At 41.2% G+C, this 11050-nt stretch overlaps 2 long non-coding RNA genes across 2 annotated transcripts; both read right to left on the reverse strand.

Moving 5' to 3' along the window:
• Positions 1 to 971: 971 nt before the first annotated feature.
• Positions 972 to 2187, reverse strand: LOC113065941 (uncharacterized). The gene is made up of 4 exons (XR_003279095.1): positions 2134 to 2187; positions 1936 to 2000; positions 1622 to 1833; positions 972 to 1533 (listed from the first exon to the last, which is right to left on the reverse strand). It is a non-coding gene; the product is annotated as an uncharacterized LOC113065941 (long non-coding RNA).
• A 3-nt stretch (positions 2188 to 2190) lies between these two features.
• LOC113065942 (uncharacterized) lies at positions 2191 to 3130 on the reverse strand. The gene is made up of 3 exons (XR_003279096.1): positions 3090 to 3130; positions 2317 to 2384; positions 2191 to 2230 (listed from the first exon to the last, which is right to left on the reverse strand). It is a non-coding gene; the product is annotated as an uncharacterized LOC113065942 (long non-coding RNA).
• Positions 3131 to 11050: the final 7920 nt, after the last annotated feature.

Below are 11050 nucleotides of genomic sequence, written 5' to 3' on the forward strand. Positions count from 1 at the left end.
CAACAAATTGCCAATATGTAAGTTGTAAGTCATGTTTATCTTAGAATAAGAATAGAACCATAAAAATATACATCAGTGCCTATTTGGAATAGGCTCCAAATATTGAATTATATCAGGTGCAAGGATACAGTATTGAAAGTAAACAAAGACACCAATTTAAACAACCAATACATACTGTGACACTTCATTGTACTTTCACAGTGTCAATGTGTCATTCATTAAGACAAGGTACAGAGAGTGTGTAGTTTATAGTGCAAAGCCATACAATTCATGCAATGCAAAGAATCATAATATTAAGAGCTAATTTGTGTCTCTGTGTAAAATACTCCTCATATTTGTCCTCCTCGGGTACTAAACATCAGTAATGTGCATGCTCATCTTGCTTATTATACAGTACTGGATTAATGTTGATCTTTCCCTTGTCCATCACCTTCAGTTGTACATGAAATTCCTGCAGCATTATAGTCCATGCAGTATCTTCTAATGCAGCTTTCAGCCTGCCCTTCATCTAACTGAATGTCATTAATGTAACCAAATGTTCATTTCTTAATTAAAACACATTTAACTATTGTTTACAAAATTAAATGGTGTATTTACCAAACACCATTCTTAATATAGAATATTCACCCTACTTTATTATCCAACACCATGTGCAGTACTTTACTGGAGGATACAACATAAAGACAACTAAAGTAGTGTATTAAGACAAATGATATACAATTTTTAACAATATTAAAAATGGGTTATGTTAAAACCATGTTTTTCTAATCAGATGAAGCCATGCAAATGCATGCATGGTGAAATGTCTTGAGCCCCAAAGAATCACATCAAGTTTTTAGAGCTCTCCTGCTTTTCTTCCTCTTCTTGCTTGTCCATGTCCTGGACATATCATAATCTTCCATGTCATACATTTTTTTTGCAGTTGTTATGCAGCACCCTACAGCACAACTGATGAACAAAAGACATGTAACTAATTTAAATCAAATATCTTTATTGTCACAATACAATGAACACAAGTATACAGGTGATGAAAGTCTTGGGTGCAGACTGCAGCGTGACAGTATGGATGACAAATGAATTAATTCATGAATATATATGAAATACAAATTCTGAATATATATATATGCAACACACATATATAAGGGACTCAATTCAGGTAGATAACAATATATGTTAAAAATTATGCTATACAAAGAGCATGAATTGAAAACAATAATAATCACAGTACACATACATCTCTGCAGTAAAGCACGGTATGAATTAGTGCAAACAGAATGTCAGGGTGCATAATAATATTGAGTCCAGTCAGCATAACTGATAAGAGTGCAGGGCATATGAGGTTGGTGGGGTGTGTATGGTTTTACTGGTATGAGTTCAGTTCAGTCTGATTGCCTGTGAAAGGAACTTGTCTCACTGTCTGCTGGTGTAGGTTCTGTGATATCGCATGCCTGATGGTAACAGTGAGAGCAATCCATGGCTCGGCTGGCTGGAGTCTCTGACGGTCCTCCTCACACTCCACCTGGTCTAGATGTCCTGGAGGGCCAAAACATGTATTTAGGTTATGGTAAATCAATAAACAATATATAGTATTTTTATTTATAATTGTTGCACTGGACTTAACATTGATTCTTGTTGGGGATATTGGCCAAAAGAATCCCACCACAACTAGCTCTCGTTGTTTAGCTGTGATGTTTACTTTGCAGGCCGTAACATCTGAGCTGTCGCAGTAGAGCGGTTTGTGAATGCAGTCTTCACAGAAGATAACTGATGGGTTCAGGTAGCAGTGATGCACTCGGTGGCCATTCAATTGATATCTTCATCAATTGGCTTCATCTTAATTCAAACAAACAGACAAAACAATAAGTCAGCAATAACAGCAATAACCATTCTAGAGTAATAGTGTTGGTGAATACAGTTGCAGGTGTCAGTACTCACCATATTCAGTCATTTCCTTCCCAAACACCAGAGATGATGCACAGCTTATTTGCTCATTTTAGGAGCTATAAAAAAGATGTATATGTGAAAAACTATAACTGCGGACTTGAAAAGTCTTTTGAGAGATCAACATCAATGTTGTACCACACAGAACTGCATTGAATTCAGACATACAAATGGAAATTTGAAACTTTTCACCTTTCTGTCTTTTCTTTTGGGGCACAAGAAGTCCATGTTCATTCCTCATTTCTTTAGGACTGGTTTGACTGATTTTCTTTGCGTTTCTGGTCTTCAGCTGTAAAACAAGAAAATATTTATTGACCCCATGTTTAATCATTATTGTTGTTTAAAAATATAAATGAAGCAGATATAATTATATACTTCAAGCACAAGTTCCTTGGCAACTCTAGTAGGCTCCTGAGTTCATCTGTACACATCAGATTCAGCGTCTGAGAAAATACCATCATGCAAACTCTCAGTTTCTGCCTTACAACAGAGCATAAAAGAATGTGTGAGTGAGGGAGTACATCATGAAGATGAAGTGAAAAAGGCAGAGAAAGGCAGAATTTTGTGTATAAATTTAACAGAATGAGGGGAACATTTAAGAGATTTAAGAGAACAGCATTGTCTGTTGGTGTGGATGCTAAAATACTTCTCATTATAGTTATTGGTCTTTGTGTGAACAACTTTAAGTGATCTGATTGCCCAAATTCATTGAAGATCTGATGTGTAGCACTTGAAAAGTTAAACTAGGATTTCCATTCTCTTGCTTCTAAGACAGATGTGTTCAGTAACATCACCATAGAAAGAAAGGCAGACTATGAAGTGTGGACAGATATCATGTACTGGTGAAACAGGAAGAGGCGGCACCAATTTGTAAAGATTAATAAAGAATACAATGGACTTCATTTAAACTTCATGATATAAACACTCTTACAATGGGCACAATCTGATGGGAGCTGTGGTAATGGCCAATAACAGCAGTAGGAGTAAAAGTTGTAGAATTTTGTACAAGCACGCTTGTGCAATATAATATGATTATTGGATGAATTATTACTACTACAACATGCTCTTTGTTGAGTGTTCTTCCTGATGGGCTAAGTGAACCAAAATTTAAGAAACATCAAATGCTGAGAAAAATGTATCTGACGTACCATTGGAAGTGTTTGCCTTTGCAGCTTTTGGTCTTCTTCATAAATGCACAAGATGGTCAAATTCAAATCTCATGACAGGCCTTCCTGAAATATAAACATGTTGAGACAGTGTGTTAAAATGATCTGTGACCAAAATATTTGATTAACACATAATATAAGGATGCGTTCATTAAAGCAAATCAGTTATAACTAAAAGTCTTCAACATTACCTGTGAAGGGTTGATCCTTTGAAGGACTTGTTCAGCCCCCTTGACAGCTTCTTCAATATCCGCATTGGGAGCGTGGAGTTGAAGTTCCCTGTTAATTCTAGCAGAGCGAGAGAGAGAGAGAGATTTTACAAGAGATGGCTTCTTTAAAGATCTGCTGGATTACAGGTTGTTGTGGAGTATGTAATCCGACGTAACTGCAAGACAGAAAAAACACTGAATTACAATTACATCACAAAAAGATATTAAAGGCATGGCAAACTTAGTGGTTACTGTGCTTTACAAATAGTGTAGAGTAAAAACACAGTTACTGTGGTAAAATCCTGGTAAGTGTTGTGGTTATTGTGTGTTAGTAACTACAAATACCAGAGTAAAACTATGTTTACTATGGTAAACCCATAGTAAATGTTGTGGTTATTGTGTGTTAGTAAATACAAATACCAGAGTAAAACTATGGTTACTATGGTAAACCCATAGTAAATGTTGTGGTTATTGTGTGTTAGTAAATACAAATACCAGAGTAAAACTATGTTTACTATGGTAAACCCATAGTAAATGTCGTGGTTATTGTGTGTTAGTAACTACAAATACCAGAGTAAAACTATGGTTACTATGGTAAACCCATAGTAAATGTTGTGGTTATTGTGTGTTAGTAAATACAAATACCAGAGTAAAACTATGGTTACTATGGTAAACCCATAGTAAATGTCGTGGTTATTGTGTGTTAGTAAATACAAATACCAGAGTAAAACTATGTTTACTATGGTAAACCCATAGTAAATGTCGTGGTTATTGTGTGTTAGTAAATACAAATACCAGAGTAAAACTATGGTTACTATGGTAAACCCATAGTAAATGTCGTGGTTATTGTGTGTTAGTAAATACAAATACCAGAGTAAAACTATGTTTACTATGGTAAACCCATAGTAAATGTCGTGGTTATTGTGTGTTAGTAAATACAAATACCAGAGTAAAACTATGGTTACTATGGTAAACCCATAGTAAATGTCGTGGTTATTGTGTGTTAGTAAATACAAATACCAGAGTAAAACTATGGTTACTATGGTAAACCCATAGTAAATGTCGTGGTTATTGTGTGTTAGTAAATACAAATACCAGAGTAAAACTATGGTTACTATGGTAAACCCATAGTAAATGTCGTGGTTATTGTGTGTTAGTAACTACAAATACCAGAGTAAAACTATGGTTACTATGGTAAACCCATAGTAAATGTCGTGGTTATTGTGTGTTAGTAAATACAAATACCAGAGTAAAACTATGGTTACTATGGTAAACCCATAGTAAATGTTGTACAGTAGGAGAAGCATGGTAAATATGCTGTAGTTACTGTGTGTGTATTGGCTACACATGACGTGGTCAAGCAAAAGTTAGGCTAGTATTGTAAAAAATATGCTAAATGTGTGGACTTTTTACACGATCACGATTATCACGCGATATTGGGTTGGGTGCTTTGTTGTGCTTGTATTAGTCATGTCTAAAAGCTGAAGACCCATATGTCACATCATAAATTTATTTAAAACTGCAACAGGTCTATAAACAGTACAGGTTAGCTTAGGCTAATGACAATGGTAGGCTAGCTGAGCAGCCCACTGACCCATAATTGGAGCATAAACTGCCCTTTAAAACACGGCCCTGTCTAACGTGATGTAGAAATACTGAAATAATTAAAACAATACGCTTAACCACGTGATATCATTACAAAAAGAAGAATAAAAAAATATATTTACCCTTGCTTACCTGTTTGAAGGTGTACGCGCATCAGGTGAACTGAACGAGCCTCGCTTGGTGACGTCACTGCCGCTGAAGATGATGCGTGTTATTTGGACGCATCTGCTCTCCACCGAAATTAATGGGAAGGATTGGCGTATCATATGCACGCAAAAATGGCATTTGGCGTATGCATTACACGCAAATAGAAAGTGTAAAGTCGTGTTATTTATACGCAGACTGATGAGAACGGGTTGACAAATGCATGTTTCCTTCGCTGAAAAAGCATTCCAGTTAAGATCGCTTTAACCCAGGGACAAAAAAAAAAAAGAGAGAAAAACAGCCTGCAGCTACAGTGAAAGAGTAACCCACTTGGCAACAATACAATTGCCTTGTTGGCACTAACTTCACCCACCATAATCTGGTTAAGCTAGACAAAAGGAGCAGTGGCGTGGACATTAAAGGTGCATTTAAATTTATCATTGCTCTTAAAAATTTCACAGGTAAAATCCAGTAATTTTAATAGCAATCTGTGGAATCAATGCAAAATCAATGCAATAAAAATTCCGGAATTCACAAGTCGGTAATGCAAATTCGCCTCCCACTGAACAGAAAGCTGCTCGATTTGAAATTTATTTCTTTGTGAGTTGTATCTTTACTGTATATTCAATAGACAATGGAATTTACTTTCTTTTTTTTTTGCCTACACAATTTTGGTAGTGTGAGTGGATGACACACCAAGCCGACATCAAAGAACTAGTGGCGAAGAAAGCCGACGGTATTGTCGACTCGCGTCAGCAGCATCCTACCAAATGCATGAGAGGAACGAGCTGTTCATATCAGCAGCTATTAATAGTATATATTCATCATTCAAAAGGAGAAACCGAAACAAAGATATATGAGATAAACGTAGATATACGAAATGTAAACAAAACAGCTTTCACTTACCATTTTAAATATCAGTAACATTGATAACTTTAATCATTTCAATTGGCTCATGTTTTTTTGAAAACATTCGCCTATTAGAATGATTGGGAAAGATCACGTAACATTTAAACAGTCTTCTGTCTGTACCGCCTTCATTCACATGCTTGTTTTCATCACTTTTGCTTTAATTCTTGGCACTGACTCGTTCGCTAAACTGAACATCCAATCAGAGCTCTCACCGATGCCAATGTGAACCTGACGAGAGCCGGCGAGTGGAACACACCAAATAAACTAGCCCGACCGTCGGCTTGATATGTCGGCTTGGCTTGAGGATAATGGACACGACCAATCCAAGTTCGAATTCACCTTCTTCCAATCCCATGATTAACCTTATTCCCATCTCAAATCAGTTCAGAATGACATTTATTTTAAAGGAAAATCTGAAATGGTATTTAATAGGCCTATAATGTGATTTAATAGGCCTATTATGCAGGGTCAGAAAGCTCTCAGATTTCATTAAAAAAATATAATTTGTGTCCCGAAGATGAAAAAAGGTCTTATGGGTTTGGAACGACATGATGGTGAGTAATTAATGACATAATTTTTATTTTTTTTTCTGTGAACTATCCCTTCAAGCACAACATGCAGTTAAAACCGCAATCAACCGCAATGTGTGAAAATTCATTTTCAGTTTTAAAATGGTCATATGATGTGATTTCAAGTGTTTCTTTCCCTTTGGAGTGTTACAAGCTGTTTGTGAATAGATTAGATCCCTAAAGTTGCAAAGTATACAAATTCTCAAACCCAAAGAGATATTCTTAATAAAATTTAAGGGTTGCACTTTATTTTACAGTACGTGTACTAACATGTAGTTATAGTGTACTTGCAGTGTATTTATCTAAGCAGGTTCTGGTAATACAAGGTAACTACATGGGGTAGGGTTAGGTTTAGGGGTATGTTCAGGGTTAGTTACGTAGTTATTACATAGTTATTGTAATTACTATAATAAGTACATAGTATGTACATGAGGAACAGGACTGTAAAATAAAGTGCTACCGAAGATTTGCATAACACCACCCAAATATTCATGCAAAGAAAGAATTGTATTCTCGCTGTTGCCACCGCTGCCATGTTGTGGAGATGCTGTTTCATTGTAAAGGGGAAAATACTTTGTTTGGCCTTCCAAAAGAGAACACAACCAAAAAAAAATCAGTGGTTAAGTTGTATTTACAACAATGTTCCAGAACAGTTCAACCCAAATATTTAGATATGTGCAATTAATTTTATGGAGGACTATTTCCTGATCCTGGTAGAGAAGATTACAATGCAGCTGTCCTGACTCATAGTCTATAAGCAGCGGTTCTCAATTCCAGTCCTCGCACCCTCTGCTCTGCATATTTTCTATGTTTGTCTTATGGATTTAGAGGTTTGTTCTATTTGAATGTAAGTGCCCTGTGAAGTGGACATCACAGGATATTCTGCCATGATTCCACTTCAAAGTGAACTTACTGTATATGTTCAATTCAAAGTGCAGTCAAGTGTGCAAGACATTCATTTCAATTCTATTTATTTACATGATGTCACACTTGTCTGTGTGTGAAGATGTTGCACAGTGCAAATCCATGAATGAATGTTCCAAAGTGAGGAAAAACAGATTTCCTCTGCTCAGGGAGTAGGAAGCAATGAACACTTGGTAGGGACCATGTCAATGGGAACACAGTTCATGAATGGAGCACAATTCTAATGAGCTGATTATCTGAATCAGGTGTGTTAACGAAGAGAGACATGCAAAATATGCAGAGCTGGGGCTTGAGAACTGGAATTTAGAACCGCTGGTGTAAAGTAGCACTTGTTGATGCACAAATGGCAAAAAAAAAAAAAAAAAAAAAAAAAAAAAAAAATAATATATATATATATATATATATATATATATATGTGTGTTTATTTATTTATTTTTGGCAACACCATATGTCCCCTTTAAGGAATTTCAGACAGGATCACTTTGGCAAGTTACTTGAGTTTATTGAACACAATTTATCTTTGGCAATATAGTTCCTTATGGGGTTCTTGCTCCCAGAATAATTTAACATACAAGAGCTCTAACATTGACCTCCCCCCCCCCCCCATCCCGCAACCATCAGCTTCAAAATACATGACAATTAATTGTCACGGTTTTACGCTGCCTGAAGGAATACGGAGTCGAGGATAAACGGAATAAGGTTTTTAATATATACAACACAGGGGATATCCAACATGGAGCACAGAGGTAAACACACGTAAGTAGCAAGTGGTCACAAGTGAGAAGACCCGACAAAACAGAACTGAAGGGACAAGGCTTATGTACAACAGATAATTGGGGAAACACAGGTGGATGGAATCATTAAATTAACAGGGACATGGAACACATGAGGAAGATAATAGACACCTGGGAACTAATCAAACTAAACACGGAAGACAGAAACTGGGTCACGGGCAAAAACAAGCTAAATGAGTCCAGGTGTGTGACAGTACTCCCCCCTCCCGGTAGGTGCGTCCTCGCACCGTAGAAACAACAGAGGGAGGCATGGGTGGGAACCTGGGAGGAGGTTCCGGTGGAGGACGGACTCCCAGGAGGGGGCCAGCAGACAGGGACCACAGAAGGAGGAGCCAGGGAGGAGACGGGAGCAGGAGGAGCCAGATGGTCCACCAGAGACCAGCCAGGACGGAGATCCAAGGTGGAGTCGACGGCGGGAGGAGCCATGGTGAAGGAAGGGTCGACGACACCAGGGGGCCGACAGGCGGAGACTGCACCGATGGGTGAGGAGCCCAAGATGGAGCAGCACAGCCGCAGAGCCAGGGGGACGTCGAGGTTCCGGAGGGCCTAGGTGGAGCAGAAGGCTCAGGCGACCAAGGCGGAGGCAGGGTCCTGGCAGACCACTGTGGAGCCGGAGCGACCGAGGATGGAGGTGGAACCGGAGGGAAGGAGGAGCCTGACAGAGCCGGAGGGATGGAGTGACGAGGTGGAACCAGAGGAGTGGAGTCCCGAGGCGGCGGATGGTCGACGACTGACCAAGGTGGAGCCGGAGGGACGAGGGAGCCCGGTGGAGCAGGTGGGATGACAGGCCACGGTGGAGACGAGGGAGCTAAGAGCCAAGGCGGAGCCGCTGGGTCGAAGGACCGAGGAGGAGTCCAGGGCTCGGAGGCTGGAGGCGGAGACAGGGCCTTAACACGCCAAGGCGGAGCTGGAGACTGGCAGTCCAGCGGCGAACCACCGCGCCCCGATGGCGCGGACTGAGGGTGAGCTGCGGGACTGACTGGCACCAGCAGGGATGACGAGGAACTGGCTGGTCTAGGAGGAGGAGAGAGGAGAAGGATGGGAGGAAGGACAGGAGGATCAGGACTGGACGGAACCAGCGAAAGAGGAGTAGAGGGACCAGCAGGTTTGGGAGGAGGCGGGAGAGGGAGGCTGGGAGGGAATACAGGAGACACAGAAGATTCAGGGCTGGGCGGAACCAGCGGAGACACAGAAGATTCAGAGCTGGGCGGAACCAGCGGAGAAACAGAAGATTCAGAGCTGGGCGGAACCAGCGGAGAAACAGAAGATTCAGGGCTGGGCGGAACCAGCGGAGAAACAGAAGATTCAGAGCTGGGCGGAACCAGCGGAGAAACAGAAGATTCAGAGCTGGGCGGAACCAGCGGAGAAACAGAAGATTCAGAGCTGGGCGGAACCAGCGGAGAAACAGAAAATTCAGAGCTGGGCGGAACCAGCGGAGAAACAGAAAATTCAGGACTGGGCGGAACCAGCGGAGAAACAGAAGATTCAGGGCTGGGCGGAACCAGCGGAGAAACAGAAAACTCAGGGCTGGGCGGAACCAGCGGAGACACAGGAAACTCAGGGCTGGGCGGAACCAGCGGAGACACAGGAAACTCAGGGCTGGGCGGAACCAGCGGAGAAACAGAAAACTCAGGGCTGGGCGGAACCAGCGGAAATGGAGTAGAGGAAATGACTGGAGGAGGTAGGAGTGGGAGACTGAGAGGGTATACAGGGGAATCAGGGCTGGACGGAACCAGCAGGGAAACAGGAAAATTAGGGATTACCTCCGTAGACCAGTCCATCAGATCCAGAACTTGCTCCATATGATCTTCAGAGACTGCATACAGCTCACCCTCAGTCGCAGGAGTGTGGGCAGGGCTTTCCTCCACGCCCTCGACCTCCACGAGGACTCCCACGATGCACGGTGTTGCCGGCTCACACACCTGGTCAGTCGTGCTCTCGAGATCCTGTTCCCTGTCAATGGATTGCTCGGGCTCTGCGGCTGCGGTGGGCTCTGGCTCCGTGTAGCGAGTTGGTGGCTGGCTGGTCTCTGGGTAGGTAGTGGGACTGGCGAGATCCTCTATGGGGCTGAAGGTGAAAGATGAGCCATTTCTCGCCAGAGTCCACTCCACGTATGCGGCGAAATCCTCCCGAGGACCATCTTCGGACGACAACGCTCTGCATTTGGAGTTCAGGCTGGTGTTGTAGAAGGTGCAGAGCGCGCCGTCCGGGTAGCTGGTGGCATTAGCTAATAGGAGAAACTGTCTGGTATGGTCCTCGAGAGAACGTCCTTCCTGCTTCAGCAGGAGGATGAGGAATTCGGGACGATAGAGGGGATCCATAGAACACTACGAAACAAAAAGACTTTGAAAACACAAAAACAAAACAGAGGAAAAAAACACGCAGTTTTCTATTTTCTTTTTCTGGTCGGGTCTTCTGTCACGGTTTTACGCTGCCTGAAGGAATACGGAGTCGAGGATAAACGGAATAAGGTTTTTAATATATACAACACAGGGGATATCCAACATGGAGCACAGAGGTAAACACACGTAAGTAGCAAGTGGTCACAAGTGAGAAGACCCGACAAAACAGAACTGAAGGGACAAGGCTTATGTACAACAGATAATTGGGGAAACACAGGTGGATGGAATCATTAAATTAACAGGGACATGGAACACATGAGGAAGATAATAGACACCTGGGAACTAATCAAACTAAACACGGAAGACAGAAACTGGGTCACGGGCAAAAACAAGCTAAATGAGTCCAGGTGTGTGACATTAATACTCTTAGTAATGTCTTTTAAA

This window comes from Carassius auratus, chromosome 49 (assembly GCF_003368295.1).
Source record: "Carassius auratus strain Wakin chromosome 49, ASM336829v1, whole genome shotgun sequence".
Taxonomy (NCBI): Eukaryota; Metazoa; Chordata; class Actinopteri; order Cypriniformes; family Cyprinidae; genus Carassius; species Carassius auratus.